The sequence below is a fragment of the Rhipicephalus microplus genome, chromosome 9 (assembly GCF_043290135.1).
Source record: "Rhipicephalus microplus isolate Deutch F79 chromosome 9, USDA_Rmic, whole genome shotgun sequence".
NCBI classification, from domain to species: domain Eukaryota; kingdom Metazoa; phylum Arthropoda; class Arachnida; order Ixodida; family Ixodidae; genus Rhipicephalus; species Rhipicephalus microplus.
The window spans coordinates 15,355,293-15,376,390 of record NC_134708.1 but is presented as its reverse complement, the minus strand read 5'-3'; positions in this window follow the sequence as shown (position 1 = coordinate 15,376,390).

The following is a 21,098-nucleotide window of genomic DNA, read 5'->3' as shown; positions in this document are numbered from 1 at the left end:
ACACCAAATGAAAATTATATACGTTTTGTTATGGTGCCCGAGACATGTGCAATAACTGTTTTTACTTGACAATCACACAAGCATGAACGCTCAACCTTGAGCAACATTGGTGGGCGCTGCGGATGGGGTCGTCCTCTGAGGAAGGAAAGGTAGGAGAGGGCATGCCCAGCCGGCGCGATACGTGAAAAGTGTGGAGGAAATGACATCATGGCGGCCATATTCAGTGGGCACAGTAGCGGCGTTGCTATGGTTACGTGTTGCGCAGTGGAGCTGGTGAAGCAGTGAGTGGTCGCGGCTGGCGGCGGCATGTATGCCTCCCCAGGTTTCGTGCTGAGCCGTGGCGGACAATATTCGTGCTCTGCGCCGCGCTATTGGTTACGCAGTGTTCTCCTGGCAGTTACTGTACTGATAGCAACGTTTACAAATTATTTTGTCCATCACGGGGTTTAAACAGTGCGTAGAACGAGTGCATATCCATGTGTCGTGCGGCGGATGACACGGATGAAGCAATTAGTGTTCAGCGAAATTGCGTTGAGCAGCAAGACGAAGCGGAACGACGACGAACGCCTAGCTGGTTAGTGACGGTTGGGCAGTGCTCCTCCTTGTGACAACGGATGACGCTGTTGCGCCCAGCAAGACGCAATGAGGACCATGTGCACATACGTAGTTTCGTGTTCTGTGTGTACAGTAACAACTTGCATGTGCGTATTAAAACACCTTTTCTGTTCCACTTCGTATACTCTCCCCCAGCATTGCATGTAATCTCAACGTAACAGCAACCGCGTTCAAGTATCACTTTTGCATCGTGCTCAAAGTCACCACGGTGGTAAAATGCCGACGCCTGGGAGTTTCACGTGGAACACGGATACAGTGGCCGGACGCTCCGTCGGCCGCATGGCGGAATGCAACCGCAGAAGGCACACGACCGATCGTGTTGTCTGTGAAGTTGCTGAATTATAGACGTGAAAACACTCGCCGTTGTTAGTGCATCTAGCGCGCGCTCTCTTGTACTTGCTTCGCTGTCGGTGAGCGGTTATTCGCTGTTAATACTCAGACAAAATGATTTCGGCGAAGGTGTCGCGCTGGCTCAGAATGTTGAGCCCCGTTCCATTAGTTTCGGATTGTCACCAAACGCGCGCTGCGCAGCTCACGTGCTTTACGAGTCGGAGAGAGAGAGCCGTGCCTTCTGCTTTGCATTCAGATGTAAACAAGAGAAGAGAATTTGCCCAGTCAATATGGCCGACTTCCGGCTTCATCGCGGCTTCACAACAAGTGACGTCAGGGCCTCTCCTACCTTTCCTTTCTCCGTGGGGTCGGCAGTTTCAAGTACCCGGTGCCGTTAAAAGTGTACAAACAGATAAATGGACGGACGGACGGACGGACGGATGGACGGACGGGCGGGCGGGCAGGCTGGCAGACAGGCAGGCCAAAATTTAAAATTTTCGCGCCGAAGGTCCCCAAGAAAGACTATCGTCTTTAAAAAGCTGCGGGTTGAGAACTGTTACCTTTTATACTGTTATAGGACTAGTAGCAAGCGCTGTCAATCACGTAGCTTTCCTAAATAATCTTGTCAACTGTCCTACGTTTATTTTATAAAGAACTGAATAATACAAAAAATCGGATGCGTAAATCACCCAAGATAATTGCATTTTTTTGCCTTTTTTTGATATCTAAGATGAGTGTGCATGAAGAATGAATTCAGTCGTACTACAACAGTGCATAGTACATGCGACACAAGTTCAACGCTTAAAATAAAGATACAAAATACAAGAAGCATGACAAAGTGCGAAAGCGCAGACAGTCACCAAGCGTCTGCATTGCCATCGGACTGTCTGCGATGCGATTATCTGCATTGTAATGCAGTCATCTGCATTACAATGACGCAGCCGAAAACATGTATAAACACTATATTGCAATGTTCATACAAAAAGAACAGACGCGTGTGCGTATTTAAGTGCATATAACTATTTCACTACGATAACATGAAAACGAAAATGAAGATTTGCGGCGCCACACCATATTTTAGCGGCAAATACCTTAACTCCTCAACAGTTGTTGAAAAATGCCATGTAGCGTCAAGACAACTCTATCGTGTCGTTAGTGCTGTGGGATTTCGACGGCCGTTGACTTGATGACCCTTCAAAAGTGTCCGTGTGACCCCGGTATATAAAAGAGCTACATGCAACAAATGAAGGAATCATTTTTAACAACTTATGTTTAAAATGGGGACACAATTGCAGTACTACTTTCGTTAGTGGTAGAACAAGGGTGATTTCGTTTTGTAGCCGTCGCTTCGTTGCCAAGAAAAGTTGTTCGCGTGGATAGTAGGCACATAACTTTGAGGAAACGTTTAGGCGCCTAAACACCACCACAATAAAAAAAAAACAAGAAACTAACGTCACTCCAGTGATGCTCGACAGAAGCTTTCATCTCAACAAAAACGGAAAGTGGGTTTCAGCTGTCGACTTATATAACACTCAATATTAGAGGCGTTTTGAAGAGGTCACACAGTAAATCACCAGAATGTTTTTATTGCGAGCTGAAATAGTGATTATGTTCACTGTTTCTCTTAGATCCTTAGACTGATGTCTGGTTAACCTTGGACTCACAAAACTTTGTAGTATAATTTCCACTTGTCCATACTTTGCAAAAGCAGTAAGGACCACATACAGCGAAGTCAGGTTCTTGTTTGCAAGGCTGAAAATATTCGGAAAAATGAAGGCATACTGTTGAAGTGTGATATTCGGATTCGGTATACAACTGGCTGCGCACTCTGTTCTCAAAGCTGTGAGACATAACGCAAGCTTTTGGTTTCACACAATGCTTCACGTTTTTTTTTCTTGTTATAGAACACATCACAAATGCAATTATGCCTACATTGTGTTTTTTGGTACCTGTCTTAGTTATTTTTACGAGCAGTCCTTCACAACTTTCAGTGTATTTTATGGATGCAGACAAATTTAAAATATTGATTAGATGATAATAGGAGCGCCTTGAATATTCATTTACCTACTGTAACATTTTAGTCATTCACAATACTAAAATATACGGTGCATGACGTCAACACCGACGCCTACGCCGACGCCGGCGGCGAAATCCAGCGTAGAGTGTCCATATAATTGCTCTCGCAATAAAATGAAGTGTTTCATGCTGGGGTCCACAGAGGTTTCAGTGACACATTTCCACCACAAAAATGACATCGAAAAAATGTGCACGATCTGATCGCAAAGAAAGAGGTTACGTCACCGGGAACCAAACCTGTGTCCTCTCTTAGCGACATGTTTTAGCCGAGAAATAGCACATACACAGAGAGTGAAGAAGCACACAAGGGCATTGTGTTTGTGTTTTATGTATGTGCTATTTCGCGGCTAAAGAATTTCATCAAGCAAGTACCAACTAGGCCAACGTACACTATACTCTGCCTTCTCGGTCGGGTACAGCAGCGGCCACAGACGCCATTTACTGTGCCACCGTCTTCTGTTTAGTTTTTTTTTTTCATTTATTGCCTGCTTCCAAACATTGTGTACATATACAGTGACGTAGGGGTAACAACGTCAAACAATGTCAATCTGACTGGACAGACACTATTTTTAACCTTTTATGCCTGAATTATGAAATGGCCACGCAAAATAGAAATTACTTTAGTTCACAGCTTTAAATAGCAACCTTTAAATGATGCCGCAGTTAAATTATCTAAAATGCATTTTTAACGCATACTTTTGTGTAGGTCGCGAATTTTTCTTATGCCACAGAAGCGAGGACCTTGCCACAAGAAACGCACTTCTGAACTACGTAACATGTGTGCCACCTATTGAATGCATACACACGAAATAAACAAAATTATTGAAGATAAAACTTAGGTCTTCAAGGTGAGAAAAAACGAGAAAGTGAGAGCTGTGGCACACGGTTCGCGCTTCCCGCCATCAGCTCTAAAAACCATTGGTTATAGCCTGAAATACATTAAACAATACAGCACAAAATGTTTCATGCTGAAAGCTGAACGCCGTGTGAGTACTTGACAGCCGGTATTAAAGATAGAACGCACTTCGGGACTTACTTGCTCGAAGTTTTTTGGTATGTCTCGAGTTCGTGACATCCGCCAGAATATAGAGGTTCAAAATTCCTCGAGCGCTGTCAAGGGTTCCACCGTTGACAACCACTCAGGTACAGACTCCATCGTTTACCAAAGTTAACAAAGTGGACATGATCTTTCGGAAGTACCTTCTTGCAGGTCTCGCATCTAAATAACAATGAAACGATGACACACTGGCCCGCCGTATACACAGTGGAGGCCTATTAACGTTTTTAAGTCAATTGGCTAACCAAACTTATTATCTACTGGGAGAAATCACTTACTATCTGGATCGAACGGGAATTTCTTTATTATTGTTCTGTGTTGCACATCCCATTTATACACTCCCTCCCTGTGACGTAAAGAAACGTAGGGAATATTTCCTGGTGTATTACAAATGAAAAATCTCAACTCAGAAGGTAAAAGTAACAGTGTGGATAGCGTGCACTGCACCACGGTTACATTACTCAGTTGTCTGCCCAAACGCACCTTTCATATCTCTTGCTATCCTATCCAGTGCTTTTGGTCGGTGACGAACTAATGAACTATGACGATATTCGCCACTTCTACGCATTCATTCTATTCGACACGTTTTAAAAAAATTACAATTTTTTGACATCGGCAGCCTTCACCTGATGACCGCAAAGCATAAACGCCAAGGTCCCAGCAAGAATCCAACCCAAGCATTCTGCTTGGCAATAAAGTATTCTACCACAGAGCCATACCAGGTATTTGGAACAAGACGTCATGCAGGCTTAATGTTGGTGAAACGTGAAATATGGTTGCAGTGGTACTCATCTCACTTCATAAACACTGCATCTGTACTTTTAGCATACAGAAGTCAGGTCAGGTTAGCGTCATTTGTAGTTAAACGCCATCCACTGAAACTGGTCTACGTGCACTATCTAGGTCTACCACTCTCAAAATCAATAGCGTTACAGTCCCGCTTAACGCTTCTTCTGATGGTAATTCCCGTTTTCATCATAACGTCTTTACGCAACCATAAAAATGGCCATACTGAACATCACTCATCAAACTGTTCAACCAAAATTGCACCACAATCACCTTTCATCCTCACGGTTCACATGCGGTAACCCCTTCAAGAGCGATCGATGACAGGCTTCCATGCGGGTTAATTATATCGCATGCACCCCCCACACGACAGAGACAGACGGCTTGTTTCATGTCTGTTTTGTCCGCGTTAGTCGCCAGAGCTCGCAGGATTTTACTGGCTACTAGAAGGTGCCTACATACATTGCATAATCAATTTTATTATAAAGTAGAAAGTAGTTACCAGAACTTCATTGTTGCATTCTCACTTTTTATGTAATATTGTAAGACGCTGCTTTTTTGATACGCTAATAGGTCCTTGGTATTCATTTTAGGGGCGAAGCTCTCTCTATGATCGAGGCTTGTCTGTTGGCGTTGGCGGTGTTGTGCGCCGTAGCCGCTGCTGATGATGGCGAGATGACGATGAGGAAGTCGCTGATGACAATGAAGAACAAGCGCGTTTCAGACCAATCCCCCTTAGTAGGTATGAGTCATATTTAGGGCATCATCATCAAAGCACACATTCCTACACCTTGGCACAGCACATGCAAGGTACTCGCTATACGGCATGACGATGACGTTGACCAGGACAACAACTGATCATGATCACGGACAACAACTGGCTAGCGCAGTAAATGACGTCTAGATATGCTCTGTTATGCATTTCTTATGACTCAAAACAATCAACAACCACGAGAACGTGGCCAGATCTCGTCCTTGCCATCTTCAGGCTAGATTCGATACCTCAAAGAAGTAATATTTAAGGCAAATCAAAATTAACAACTCAGTGCATCATACCACTTGTGACCAACGAACATAGTATGTAACTGTACACCACTTGATGCTCGTTTACATACATAGGTGGTCAATGCCACGGATGATTTACGTTACCATCGAAAGATCTCTTTGCTTTACCCACTCGTCCTCATGCGATTCGTAGATATGTAGAAATTTTTGATTACCAGCGGAGTTTTTTAAGCTACCCCTTATTCGTGCGACCTATGAGAATAGAAAGAAAACGGAAATTTTCCATGGCCTATCATAAAACTATCGTCATCACAAACGGATATGTGCCACAGAAATTGGGTGGATTTCACTAAGCACTGGTCTACAAAAGTAGAGAACGCATCAGCTCGCCCAGCGGTTGTTTAGGAAGCGATGGCGGCAGCCGGAGATCCCGAGTACGTAAAAGGAGAGGAAATGAGAAAAACAATGGCAGTTGCGAGGACACACCGACGTGATGGAAGGCATACGCCAACGACGACGTGCCCATAGATCGAAGGGTAATGCCAACGCTTGTTTTTACCGAGTTTCTCGTTCTGGAGTTCGCAAACACGTGTTGTGTGTGTGACTAGTGTTAAACCTGAACCATTCAACGATGAGAATCTACGTAGAAACAACTTACATCATCCAGCTAAATCATGGTGACGACATTAGAAACAACTTAAAACCAACCTTCATCACGCAGCTTAGGCCTGCAATCAACATAGAAGCAACCAAATTAGTCTTTGGAATGGTCCAGTTTGTAGCCTTGCGCAGATTGATGCAATTGAGTGTCAGCCATTTTGTTTACCTCTATAGTTTATTTATTCTATTTGCATACACGGATACACAAGGACACACAGGAAACAGGGAAAGAGCAAGCTAGCAACTGCCATCTGCAGGGGCACAACGCATGCTCACTCTTTCGGGAAGAGAGAAGAAACAGAGCGAAGGAAGATAGGAGGAGAAAAAGAGGAAAAAAGAGAGCAAAGTAAGAAAAATGACGAAGACATAGACAAGTATAAGTAAAAAGTTTACTATAAACGGGAGACCAGGTTCGTTTGGTGCATCAAGGAAAGTAGAGCTCAATAGGCCTGGTAGCGTCGGTAAGCACAACCACTCGGAAAGAGGCAATCATGTTGGGTCATACAATTAAGCCCTAGGAATTTACATTCCTTAATCAGCAAATTCCGCTGCGTACCAATTGTAGGAGAATGCACTATGAGATGCTCAATGGTTTTCCAGGAACAACAAGCTGCGCACAATGAACTGTCAACACGCCCTTGACCATTGTTCCAGATATAATTACCCTACACTTGGAGCGTGATAGCTCATATCGATGCATGATATGTTTAGTTTTCTTTGTATAGATGTCGTGCGTCTTGAATTTCTGTGTCAATAACAATCGGTAACAATAATTAAACATCAACATGTCAGATTCCGTGCAGACGCGACCGTATGCTTCAATCCGCACAAGCACTTGCCTCTCGCTTACTGCGCTAGCCGCTGCAGTGAGCCATCTATTTGTGCATTGTCACGCTGCACACAAAACATCAAATAAATTCTGTCATTATATGTGAGATAAATAGCTTGGTTAGCCACCCTTGTTAAGCCTAACGCATCGAGAACTCTTTGTGCTTGTAAGTAGCGCGCGATAATGACTTAATAAACCAGAAGGGGAATGCACCAGCCGCTATGAGAACAGCCTTTTTTTTCATTGGGGTCATCTGTTCGCTTTACTCGCCGAATACGTTCGAACATATAGCAGGGAAACGTCATCGTAGACAACGTGACGTGGACGAGTACATGTGGACGGACTCATCGCCATTGCTATTGGCTAAGAGGTTGTGTAGCCGTCACAGTGGAGAAACGAAATACTGAGGTAAAGTATAAGCATGCAGGCCTTTAAAATTTTGTTTCCATCAGAACGCGACCTGCGCAGCCTATAGATTTTATACCGCGACCTTCGGATCACCACTCAAGCGCCATAACCGCGCACTACACCACCACAGCGCGTAACTTCACACATAAACGCAACAGCGGTAAAAATCAAAGCGTATTCAACACATCGGGTTCATGCATTATGCAAAGCATGGTCGTCCAGGCATGGGGGTGTAGTGCCGATGGCGCCACGCCGTCTATCATCATCTCAAGCTGCGAGCAGAAAGAAAGTACTTTGTCTATTGGCAGGGCTTATCATTGCCGTTCACTGCCGCCCACGCCATTCACGCCACTTCTGTCTGCGTGTTTAGTTAACGGCATGCGTTCCATTAGACGCATTGCATCAGCAAAAAACGATTCATTATTGTGGTGAAGCCTCAGTAGCGTACGTACTCCATACATGCGATGTCCACTATGGGCACACTGAAATTAGGAAAACTTGAGGTTTTCAAATTGCTTATCCTTCGGCCTTTTTTTCGTTACATAATCTATTAGAATCAAGTACTATGTCATTAAGCAGAAGCGTGGATGCTATCAAAAGAATTATGGATTTTTTTATTGCTTTAGATTATTGCCGGGACGATGCTGTACGAGTATAACAGTTGAGACAGAGACATATGAGTGGCGAAGTTTTACATAGCCAGGCAAACATGAGAGGACGAAACAGAGAGACAGTCAAAAGAAGTGTTTCATATATTTCACTCTTTCAAGAACGAAACAATAAAATTAATGCAGATTGGAATACATTCCAGTGATATAACAAGTAAGGCCAGCCGATAACTCCTTTAGCTCTTTACTGTCATGAGTTCTATCGACCTCAAGTTCTATCGGACCTCTCCCACCAGGATGCAACATTACTGTGCCGCCTGTGGTTAGGAGTAGCTTTTACAAAGGCGTACTCCTTTCGCAAAGGAATGGCGGATAGCTCCCGATGTGAATCGTGCGACACTGACGAGACAATAGAACATCTACTGTGTTCATGTGAGCGTTTTGCGAGCGAACGCAACTTGTTACGCGAAACGTTAGAGACACTAGACAGTAGACCTTTTTCCGAAGAGAAGATACTTGGCTCATGGCTCTACGCGTCGCTGGCCAGCAAAGCGACGCGGGCATTGCTAAGTTTTCTAAAGACGACCGAACTACGCGACCGCTTATAAGCGTACAATGGACAAGGTCACATCTACACACACGTTGCCCTTCGCTTCTCTCTCTTCTCCTTTAATCCCCTCACCCCTTCCCCCAGTGCAGGGTAGCAAACCGGACGTGCGTCTGGTTAACCTCCCTGCCTTTCATTTCTTCTCTTCTTCCTCCTCCTCCTACTGTCATGAGTTATCATAACTGAACAAAGCACTGGCCTAGTGAAACGTGGTCATTGCTACGAGCGAACCGACCTTCTTACTGTCTCCCACTTCGAAGAAAACAGCACGGGCAAAGGTATGACATGCCTGCTAATCCCTGTCTAGGCACCATAACCATGGTCATGAACAGTTGTACCTGGCCTATCAAAGTTCTCAATTCTTGACAGAACCCCGCCACACCCTGCCTTCTTGGTCTCTAATTGGTCTTTCGTATGAAGGAGTTAATTGACTGATGAGTCTTTATAGGTGCCGTCGCACGCTCTGACAAACATTAGAACATAAGATACGGAGGGCTAAGCTGTCACCTTTGGCGTACTTAGAAAACTTCACGGGGTTGGTGAAAGCGAGAATACGTATGGAGCGTCCGCATTACAGCGAAAGCTGTTATGGGATCACAACATGCATGGCTTACGCGTAATGCCGTAGTTGTCCTACGCCACTGCCGCCGGTGTCTGTAACCATTATCGCATGAAATAAAAAGAAAAAAAACTCAGTAAATAAAAAACACCATTCACACAGAAGGGCTCGAACCCGGGTGCACTGCGTGCCAGCCCAGCATTATTTTACTGAGTCACGCCTGTTTTTAGCTGAATTTTTTAATGGTATATAATAAAGTATTTGCGCAATGAAGACCTAATCAAGCAAAGAAAAGTACAATCACATGGCGACAATCAGTGCTCAAGCGTATACTAATAAACACACAATGGCCAACACAGCGAGAGTCCGTCACATCGAGAGTTCTTCACGCCGTGTTATACAAACAAGAAAGGGGTTAGGCCAAACACCTCTCCAAGATGAAGCACCAGCCTGTTCTAAAGTCTAAGTTGTCGTAAAGGTCTTTGGGGTGAACAGTCATTCGCATGAAGTGTGTGATTGAAGAGGTGGTGGGTTCTGCATTGCGGAAGTGCATGCGTGCCTTCCATAAGCTGTGCATACCTATCAGTAAAAACATATCATATGACACTTGATCAAGCGATGCTGGTACAAGATAACGTATGATGTGATAATTAATGATGAAACGTTTTTTTTCAGTGCTCGCTGAAGGATATTCCAAAGCATAATGGCATCTTTGCAAATAACAAAGCAATGTTGAATTGTTTCCGGCACATCACATAGGCGGCAGTTACCAGAAGTAATAAAAACGCATTTTTTTAACCATGTGTTCACCGCCAATGTTTCAGAGTTGAGTTTAGAAAAGAATGTTCTTGATTTCGGTCTAACGTACATTTCGAGCACTCGCTTCAACACATCGTGGCCAGGAAGGTCAGAGTACAGCGAGCAAGACGACGTAGGTGGAAAGATCACACTTAGTAGATCCTTGTACAGTACCTTGTGTGATACTGTGGACAGGTATTCTAAAGAACAACGAGCTTTTAGGAATTCAACTGCGAGGTAAACTTCCTTCATGAACTCAACAAACACGGGCGTTGAGAGAAGTTGCATGAAACAATTGAGTCTGGTAAGGAATCAACAAGTGTAACCTGAGAGAAGGAACGGATTACAGGATGGGAAGATGGGCATTATCTCGAAAAAAATATGAATCGTGACACTATTTGCCATAGAAAAAAGTGTTTTAATCCTTACTCTCACTGAATGGCTTGAATAAGTTGGCATGACGCATCGGCTCGAAAATTTAAGACCTTATAAAAGTGGCGCAAATCCGATGAAAGTGTTGTATATAATATCTTGCGCAGTGATTAATTTGCAATAGATAGCTTTGTTGCGACGAACTCATTGTTGCTAGGAAACTATTGTTGCTAAGAAATTATCGCAAGCTTTACCTTTCCCCAATAGTGAAAGTCAATAGGGAACAAATGTCTGGACTGTCGTTCAAGGTTAGAGACGCACTCCTTCCAGTAATGAGCACTGAATATATACGCATGAAATGGTACACCGAGGTATGTTGGAGGAGTTCTTGTGGAATCAATTCCTGCGAACTGATTCGGCACCCCACAAGCCAAACCACAGTTCTGAACTTTTAGAGGCATTTAAACGAGCTCTTCACACTACGCCAAACTTTTTATAGTAGATACCACATTTTGAACATTTGGCTTATCTGCGCAAAACAAAGCGACATCGTCTGCATAAGCATACTCACTACCTAATATACTGAAGCGTCAAATGCAACTCGACTATATTTTGTTTAGGCACTGTAGTTCTAGATAAAGTGTAAACAGAAGAGGTGACATCGGGCATCTCTGTTTTACAGAAGAGCGAATTTAAACATGCCTGGAGAGTTGACCATTAACAATTAGACGAGTTGAACATTCACTATGGCAAAGTTTAACGCCTTTAAGAACAACTTTGCCAAATTATGCATGGCATGTTCGAGAAGAGACAAAGCGAGGAATGGCTAACATGACCAAATGCTTTTGCAAGGTCTACCTGTAGCATTGCAATATGTTTTTGATAACTATTACAGTATTGAAGCACTGTACGAGCGTCATGTATATTGTTTTGTATGGATCAACCCCTGATTTCACATGCTTTATGGGACCCCATGAGGATCGACATCGCCAATCGCAGCCTATTTGATAATACTTTTGCGCATATATTGTCGTCCACGTTTGGCAGCCATATTGGTCTGTAGAGCCCTCGACGGAGCGAAGATTTTTCTTCTCAGCTGTTTTCGGTAATAATACAGAGTGCCTTTTGAAAAGAGGACGTGTGAGTGTATTCGTGTCAATACTTATTTGAAAAATATCCTGCAATATCGGAGGAAGCGTTTTTTTTTTTTGAAGGCTTTCTAAAATTCGCTTGATATGCCATCAGTGCTAAATCTTTTCAATAAAGGTAAGTGGTTAATCGCCTGCGCAATTTTATGTACAGTAATGGGTCCATTAATGACTGCACAATCATTGTCCTTCGAGTGGCTCAGAAGAGAAACAATACTAGCCCTGAGGTGAACGTCAGGAATTCGAAAGCCAGAGCTAAATACACTGCTACAGTACTTTTCAAACACCACAGTAGTGTCTCTTGTATCTTTTATAAGCACACCATCAGAGTACATGTCTGAAAACTCTTTAGAATTCGCATGGCGTTTCTCATCGAGTAACGCTCGGCGCCTCGGTTGCTTAGAATTTCAAGTGCGCTGGTTTCGAGATCTAACACGTGTCCCTTGGTAGCGAACAGCATCATATCTTTGAAGTTGGCATTTAATATTCTCTATTTTAATGTCGTACTTTCCTGGCATTTCCCATTACATCTAACAAATATTGCAATGAATTTTGAGAAGTGTCTTCATGCTCCTTATATAAAGACTTAACAGCCCCCATTTCTACAGCTGTTGCATGGACTTCTTGTTTAAAGAGCTCCCAAGCAGCCCATATATGCAAACCAATTGAAAAAGATTGCCTCATTTCCATTTACACACGATTCATGAATTCGTGATCGCAGAGAAGCTTCGCGTTCATTTTACAAGGGGCCAACTGCGGATGGAAGAACTGTTTCTAAAGATTTTCACCAATTTACGCAATAACAATACAATGGTCTGAGAATAATACAGCTTCAGTGCTGCGCGACATTTTGCGGCAAAGGGGTGATGATGATACGTAATTCCGGTCAAGCCTAGAATGAGACCTGCCCTTTTTTCCTGTATACGCCGTTGTCCGACTTGAGACCCCGATGTCAAATCGGCCTGCATTATCCTCATCATCATCAGTAGCATTATCATCATCAGTCTGACTACGTCCACTGCAAGACAAAGGCCTCTCCCATGTTCCGCCAGTTAACACGGTCCTGTGCTTGCTACTGCCAATTTATACCCGCAAACTTCTTAATCTCATCTGCCCACCTAACCTTCTGTCTCCCCCTATATAACACACTTGCCATCTCTGGGAATTCTGTTAGTTACCCTTAACGACCAGCGGTTATCCTGTCTAGGCGCTACATGCCCGGCCCATGTCCATTTGTTCTTCTTGATTTCACCTATGATATCCTTAACCCCCGTTTGTTCCCTAATCCACTCTGCTCTCTTCTTGTCTCTTAAGGTTACACCTACCATTTTTCTTTCCATTTCTCGCTGCGTCGTCCTCAATTTAAGCTGAACCCTCGTTGTAAGTCTCCAGGTTTCTGCTCCGTAGCTAAGTACCGGCAAGATACAGCTGTTATATACGTTCCTCTTGACGGATAGTGGCAGTCTACCTGTCATAATTTGAGAGTGCTTGCCAAATGTGCTCTACCCCATTCTTATTCTTCTAGTTACTTCAATCTCGTGATTCGGCTCCGCGGTCATTACCTGCCCTAAGTAGACATAGTCTTTTACAACTTCAAGTGCACTATTACCTATCTCGAAGCGCTGCTCCTTTCCGAGGTTGTTCTACATTACTTTTGTTTTCTGCAGATTAATTTTAAGACCCACCTTTCTGCTCTCCTTGTCTAACTCGGTAATCATGAGTTACAATGCGTCCCCTGAGTTACTCAGCAATGCAATGTCATCGGCGAAGCGCAGGTTACTAAGGTACTCTCCATTAACTCTTATCCCTAACTGTTCCCGTTCTAGGCTTCTGAAAACCTCCTGTAAGCACGCGAAAAATAGTATTGAGGAGATTGTGTCCCCCTGTCTTACATCCTTCTTGATTGGTATTCTGTTGCTTTCTCTATGAAGCACTATGGTAGCAGTTGATCCCCTGTAGATTTCTTCCAGGATGTTTATATATACTTCATCAACGCCCTGATTCCGCAGTGTCTGCATGACGGCTGATATTTCTACTGAATCGAACGCCTTCTCGTAATCTATGAAGGCTATGTATAGTCGTTGGTTATATTCTGAGCATTTCTCTATTACCTGATTGATAGTATGAATATGGTCGATTGTTGAGTATATATAGTCTGTCCGAAATCCTGCTTGTTCCTTTGGTTGATTTTTTATGAAGCACTATGGTAGCAGCTGATCCCCTGTAGATTTCTTCCAGGATGTTTATATATACTTCATCAACGCCCTGATTCCGCAGTCTCTGCATGACGGCTGATATTTCTACTGAATCGAACGCCTTCTCGTAATCTATAAAGGCTGTGTATAGTCGTTGGTTACATTCTGAGCATTTCTCTATTACCTGATTGATAGTATGAATGTGGTCTATTGTTGAGTAGTCTGTTCGAAATCCTGCTTGTTCCTTTGGTTGATTGAATTCTAATGTTTTCTTTACTCTGTTAGCAATTACCTTTGCAAATAGCTTGTATACTACAGAGAGCAAGCTAATCGGCCTGTAATTTTTCAAGTCCTTGTCATCTCCTTTCTTATGTATTAAGATGATGTTAGCGTTCTTCCAAGGCTCTGACACTCTTCCCTCCAGGAGAAACCTCGTAAACATGGTGGCTAGTTTATCTAACACAATCTGTCCTCCATCTTTCAGCAGATCTGATGTTACCTGATCCTCACCAGCAGCTTTGCCTCTTTGCATGCTCTCCAAAGCTTTTCTGACTTCTTCTATCATTACTGGTTGGGTGTCATCTGGGTTACTGCTAGTTCTTATAGTATTAAGGTCGTGGTTGTCTCGGCTACTGTACAGATCTCTATAAAACTCCTTCGCTATTTTAACTATCATATCTATATTGGTAGTTATTTTGCCTTATTTGTCCCTTAGTGCATACATCCGATTTTTGCCTATCCGAAGTTTCCTCTTCATTGCTTTGACACTTCCTCCGTTTTTCAGAGCGTGTTCAAGTCTCTCCATGTTATACCTTCTTACATCGGATACCTTACGCCTATTAATCAACTTCAAAAGTCTGCCAGTTCTATTTTGTCTGTTATACTTGAGACTTTCATGATTTGACGCTTCTTATTGAGATTCTTCGTTTCCTGGGTAAGCTTGCCAGTGTCCTGTCTAACTACCCTGCCTCCAACTTCCACTGCACGCTCCGTAATGATACTCGTCAGATTATTATTCATTGTATCTATGCTAAGGTTGGTTTCCTCACTAAGAGCCGAGTACCTGTTCTGAAGCCAGGCTCTGAATTCCTGTACTCTCCTACTCAGTGCTAGCTCATTGATTGGCTTCTTGCGTATCAGTTTCTGTCGGTCCTTTCTCAAGTCTAGGTGAATTCGAGACCGTACTATGGTCACTGCATCGTACCTTGCCAACCACTTCCACATCCTGCACGATGCCTGGGTGTGCACTCATTATAAAGTCTATTTCGTTCTTATTTTCACAATTAGGGCTCCTCCATGTCCACTTGCGGTTTCCTCTTTTTCGGTAGAAGGTATTCAAAATCCGTAAATTATTGCGTTCTGCGAATTCTACTAGTAGCTCTCCTCTGGCGTTTCTAGTACCGATGCCATAATCTCCTACTGCCTGGTCTCCAGCCTGCTTGCTTCGTCCCTACCTTTGCATTAAAGTCTCCCATCAGTATTGTATACTGTGTTTTTACCTTACTCATTGCCGATTCCACGTCTTTCATAGAAGCTTTCAACTGAAGCGTCATTATGGCTGGATGTAGGCGCGTAAGCCTGTACCACCTTCATCTTGTATCTCTTATTCAGTTTAATTACGATACCTACCACCCTTTCATTAATGCTATAGTATTCCTCTATGTTGCCAGCTATGTTTCTGTGAACTAGGAATCCCACTCCCAGTTCTCTTCTGTCAGCCAAGCCCCGATAGCAAAAAACGTGCCCGTTCTGTAACACCGTATAGGCCTCATCTGTCCTCCTAACCTCACTGAGCCCTATTATATCCCATTTAACACCCTCTAGCTCCTCGAATAGTACCGCTAGACTTCCTTCACTAGATAAGGTTCTAGCGTTAAACGTAGCCAAGTTCAGGTTACAATGGTGGCCTGTCCGGATCCAGAGATTCTTAGCACCCTCTGCTGCGCTGCAGATCTGACCGCCACCGTGGTCAGTTGCTTCGCAGCTGCTGGGGACTGAGGGCCGTGAGTTATTTGGCGTATGCATGTGGGAGGTAGTGGCCAGATACTGCACCAGGGTGGCCAATACTTCTCTGGTGAGGGAGTGCGTTCCCGGCGGTGGTTACCGGTGAGGCCGCACCCCAGGCCTCCTAATGCAGTTCCTTCACCACGCGGATGCGTGTGTGTTTAACAAAACACATAAGTATGCACTTTGCGGTTGAAGGGCGCACTATGGGCCGGATTTCGCTATCGGCGTTAACTCTTAAAAGCGAAGCTTAAGGGTCCCCCATTTTTTTTACTCTTTTCTTGTGATAGTAGTTTTATGGACACTCTCCACTGAATTTTGCCGCCGGCGTCGGCGTCAATCACCGTATATGTATACGTATCTATTTATGAGTAAACGCAAGAAAGAAAAATAATCTAGAAACAGACTCTGGCACGCGGAATGGAACGTGGGACTTCTTCGTCATGGATGCGAGGCGCTAACTAATGAGCCAGAGAGGAAATTTTGTTTTTTGCCTTATTGCCTGTGCATAGGCGCGTACACCAAACCACGAACATAACAGACGCAAGCAGTGACAGTCCTACGAGAGGGACACAAATTAAAACTCCCAAAGTACTGCCAAGATTCTATCTTCGACAGCCACTGACGGACAATCTAGAGTACTGCACAGGCTGGTTTTTCCGACCCGAGCCCGGCCCGGTGTTCTTAAATACGGCTCGTACCCGGCGCGGGCCCGGAATGTTTGTGCCCGGCCCGACCCATGTGGCCCGACCCGTCCAGCCCCTTTCAGTCAATTATGCCTGGAGCGTAAATGAGGCACTGGCAGATATTTGGGAACTATGATGATACTTGCAGCAAATAAGATATTTTCTAGACTGTCTTGAGAACTTCTTTGAGTGGCATGAATTTCATTGGTATATTCTGTGTACATTCAGGTAATTACGCACGCAGCATTTCCGGAAAATATTTGCTGGGTAACTAAAATTGGGCTGTATCATGTACTCAGTGCACCACAAAATCTTGTTTTTTTTCATTTGAGAGAATGACTAGAAAACATACTACACCCATAAATTGGGAAAGAAAATGGCAGACATTTATAGACTGGGTCTACACATAGTTTGTATGCAAGCCGGGTTTGTTGAGTAACTGTAACAATTCTCCTGCAAACGTAATTTATTACGCCATGCAATTAAAAACATGCGTTAGATAATTTTGAAAGGAATACTAGGCGGCAGAAACTCCCTATCTCACATGTATTCTCTCTCGGCAGCGGATGAGCCGCTTTTACCATTGGCGGTCGCCGGGCAGCCTACTAGAAATGAAAGATGAACGGAAACTTTCTTTCATGAAGTTACTGGTGAGGTCCCCAAATAGAGGGAAATTACGAAATATAGAGAGAAGGAGGGTTGCCGCGGAAGTCCTACTTTCCCACTTCGCATGCATGGGAGATGCGCTCGAGTCTTTTTTAGGTCCACTGGCCGCTTGACCAATGTGGCCATAAAAATATTTTTAGTCTTTTCTTTACATTTTGTTCATGTTTTCTGAAGAGGCGAAAGTTAAGCTGACTGATTTCTCAGTAAGACTAAACTCGTTCGGCACAAACAAAATGAACTTTTTTATCGCACGTTTGCATAATAAAACAGTCGCACTTAGTGTGAAAGTATTGATAAATAAAAGCAGCTTCCATTTACAACAGACATACGGACATAATGAACAAACGGTGAACCCAGAGTACCCGAACCAATGAGAAAACTACGCATCAACAATCACGAGTACGACACGTCATATTTGCCTCAATTCAGGTTTGACGGCATGCATAGTTTTCTTGCAACTGTGCAGGTTCCTTGAGGCGGGCCCGCCATAAACAGTGAAGCCCATTTAGCATAATGAAGTCAAAACACATTCCCTCTTCGTCAACTATTGGCAGATATGTTGTGCGATGAAAATCTTAAGGTTATGGTTTAAAGGTTCGAGTGCAGGGAAGCTAGCCGCAAGGATGAATTTGAGGAGCGGTTGAGAAAAATGGGAGAAGAGCGTTAGGCTAGGAAAGTTTTCAGGTACTTGTACATTAAGAATGTTGATACTAAACGGAATAAGCGAACATAAAAATTGTCAAGTAAGTATTTAGATAACAGCAGAATACTAAGCCAAAAAGGATACATCGGTTAATAAGAAGGTGAAGGAAACAGATAGGGACATGTGTAAGACTGTAATGGTTACGAAATCATCATTGTATACATACCGAGTTTCAAGCTGGAAATTGTAAAAGAAAAGATCTACGATAATTCTCGGGATTCTGCTGTTCAAAGCCAGAATGGGATTATTGCGGACCAAGACGTACCGAGCCAAATACGAAGGCACAGACATGTTATTTAGTGCGCGTGGAAAGGATTACAAAATAGCTAAACATTTTATAATGTACTGTAAACATCTCCACCCTATAGTCCAAAATAACGATGCGGAATTTTTCAAAGCACCGAGGTTTAGGGAAAGTGAAGGCAAAACTGACTTCACTTCAACGAGTAGAAATAACCACGAGGAGGCTAACTGATTTGTGGCTACAATCAAGCCACGATTGAAATTGAATCCTCGTTTTCCGCCATTACGTCTTCTCGCCTCTCAACGACTGCTGACACACCTTTGTCGACTTGGCGAATCGAGCCCAGAACGAGCATTACTCAGTCGCCTTCGGCCACGCACGGAATCGCGAGCTTTCGTGGCCCTCAACACCCTTCACCATCTCATCATCGATTTGCCCAAATAAAGACAACTTCGACAAGACCCACCTTGGTCACATGAGGAGGTTGACTGTCAAGGGACGATTCCACGGATGCACAGCAAGCGTTTCGCACCCACAGCAGAAGTAGGTTCTTTGGTACTTAAATATATTGAAGAAAAGTACGCCGATCATTTGAAATTTTTCACCGATGGATCAGCCGACATAGTGCGCGGAGCAAGCGCTGCAGCGTTAGTGATCCCGTCGCTAAAGGCCTCCTGGCCAGCGCGACTAGAGTGCATTGTTTCATCGACAGCATGTGAAAGCGTAGCCATTCAGGCAGCCCTGCAGAAACTGAAGTTTTGTAGAGACCAACAAGTCGTGCTGTTTCCGGACAGTAAGCCCACTTTGCAGCGGCTAAAACATAGATTGCTTGGGGATCGATGCACTCAAAGATCACTGCGAATCCTTAAAGACCTGCATGGCATTTGTATAAACATTAAGTTTCAATGGATTTCATCACATGTGGGTATAGCGGGTAATGAGGCAGCTGACAGACGTGCTCGGAGTGCTCTGGAGCTTACATCATCGAAGAAGGCTCCCAAAGACAATCAGCGTATCTTACGATAAGCTGTCAATAAGCATTTTCACTCGTTGTGGCTGACGCCTCACCAGCCATGTGTGACAAAAGGGCTATTAAGGAAAGAGGCCTGCTTGCTTCATCGCATCCAAACAGGATCAGCGCGTACACCAGCATGGCTCCAGATTATCATACTCTCCGCGACGCCCTTGTGCCTGAAGTGCAAGGAAAACGGTGATACAGAACACCATTTGCTTAAATGTCGTGAGCTTAAGAAGGAACAGCAAGGTTTATTTGAGGAACTGCAACAGTTAGGCTCGCCATATGTGACAGCGTGACTGATATTGTGTTTCCTCGTGGTTCCTCGATCTTCAGGAAACAGGTGTCGCGACTTCTCTTGAAATTTTTGATTGCTACAGACCCCGCATGTGACTGGTGATAAGTGACAATTATGTTTGGGGTGTAGTGCAGCGAGATAGAAAATCGGTACAATGCTGCACGTGGAACAGCACAAAGGCCGCCGTCTTATGCAGGCTTACGTCGCGCTATACACGATTTTTATTTTAAAGGCCTGCTCGTGCTTAGTTAAAAAACAAACGAAGGACATTAGGTAGAATTAGCAAAGAGGAAAGTGGGCGGGGCCATTGCCTCCAAATTATGCAAGGATAGATCCGCCGGCTACCTACAACATCCTTAACCTTAACCTTTTAACCTTCCTCAAAAATGCCCTGCAAAACATTTTGAGCCTGGTCAGGAAACGCTGCTGATCGGTAGTAGAGGCTCCCGACAACACGCAAGCCCAATATTCTAGCGCAGAACGTGGCCTGGAATTCACAATAAATTATTTAGGTCAACTAAAATTAGTATTGTCTTTTTTCGACAACTCACAGAATATGCTCAAAAAATCACATGTAGCAAGCCCATCTATCAGCCATTGGCTGATTCGAACGTGGCGCACTCGCTGGTTCAGAGAGCGCCGTGGTAGGCCGCTACTTGTCCACGCGTACGGCCGCGATCACACTAAAAAACCGCGCGTTCAAAAAAAACAAGAAAAGAAAAGTGCTCAAGGCCACGAGGCGCGGTTGACGTGTTTTTTTTTTTTTTTTTTCTCCCATCTCTCCCTTCTTAGCTTCCAGTCCTTTTGTTGGGACGAGAGAAGAGAGAATGGAATTGCAGCATGCGACAAACCTTTGTAACTCCACTCGCACTGGACGAATTCTTAAACTTTTTGCGCCGTTTAATTCATGAGACGATAAGCTCTTCCAGTAAATTCATTCCATGGTCACTTATAAAGTGTTTTATGGCCCTTTTAAAGACATATTGATGGTACTTTACTCTGAAAATTTTGACCACTTGGGGGTTATTTAATGTGCAACCAGGGGCCTACAGCATTTTCTCCACCATCAAAAATGCAGCCACTGTAGCCGGGGTTTGATCGCACGATCTGCGGGTCAGCAGCCGAGTACCTTAGCCACTAGACCACCGCAGCGGGGTGAATTAAACAATAATTCTATGGTGGTTCTGGGATGTTGAACTCTAAGTATGAATCAATTTATCAATCTAGTTTGGTCAGGCAAACGTGCGCCTTTTCAATCCATTGAACTCCCTTACAACATCAGCAGTATTGGAATGCTCGTGAGGCAAGTGAGCGCAATCTGTATGTGTGCCGACAGGTCATCTGTACATCGCTGCAATATAATGCATCTCTACATCGCTGTAACAAAATGTGCTGCTCTTAAGTTCATCCTCACCCTGAGTATAATTTT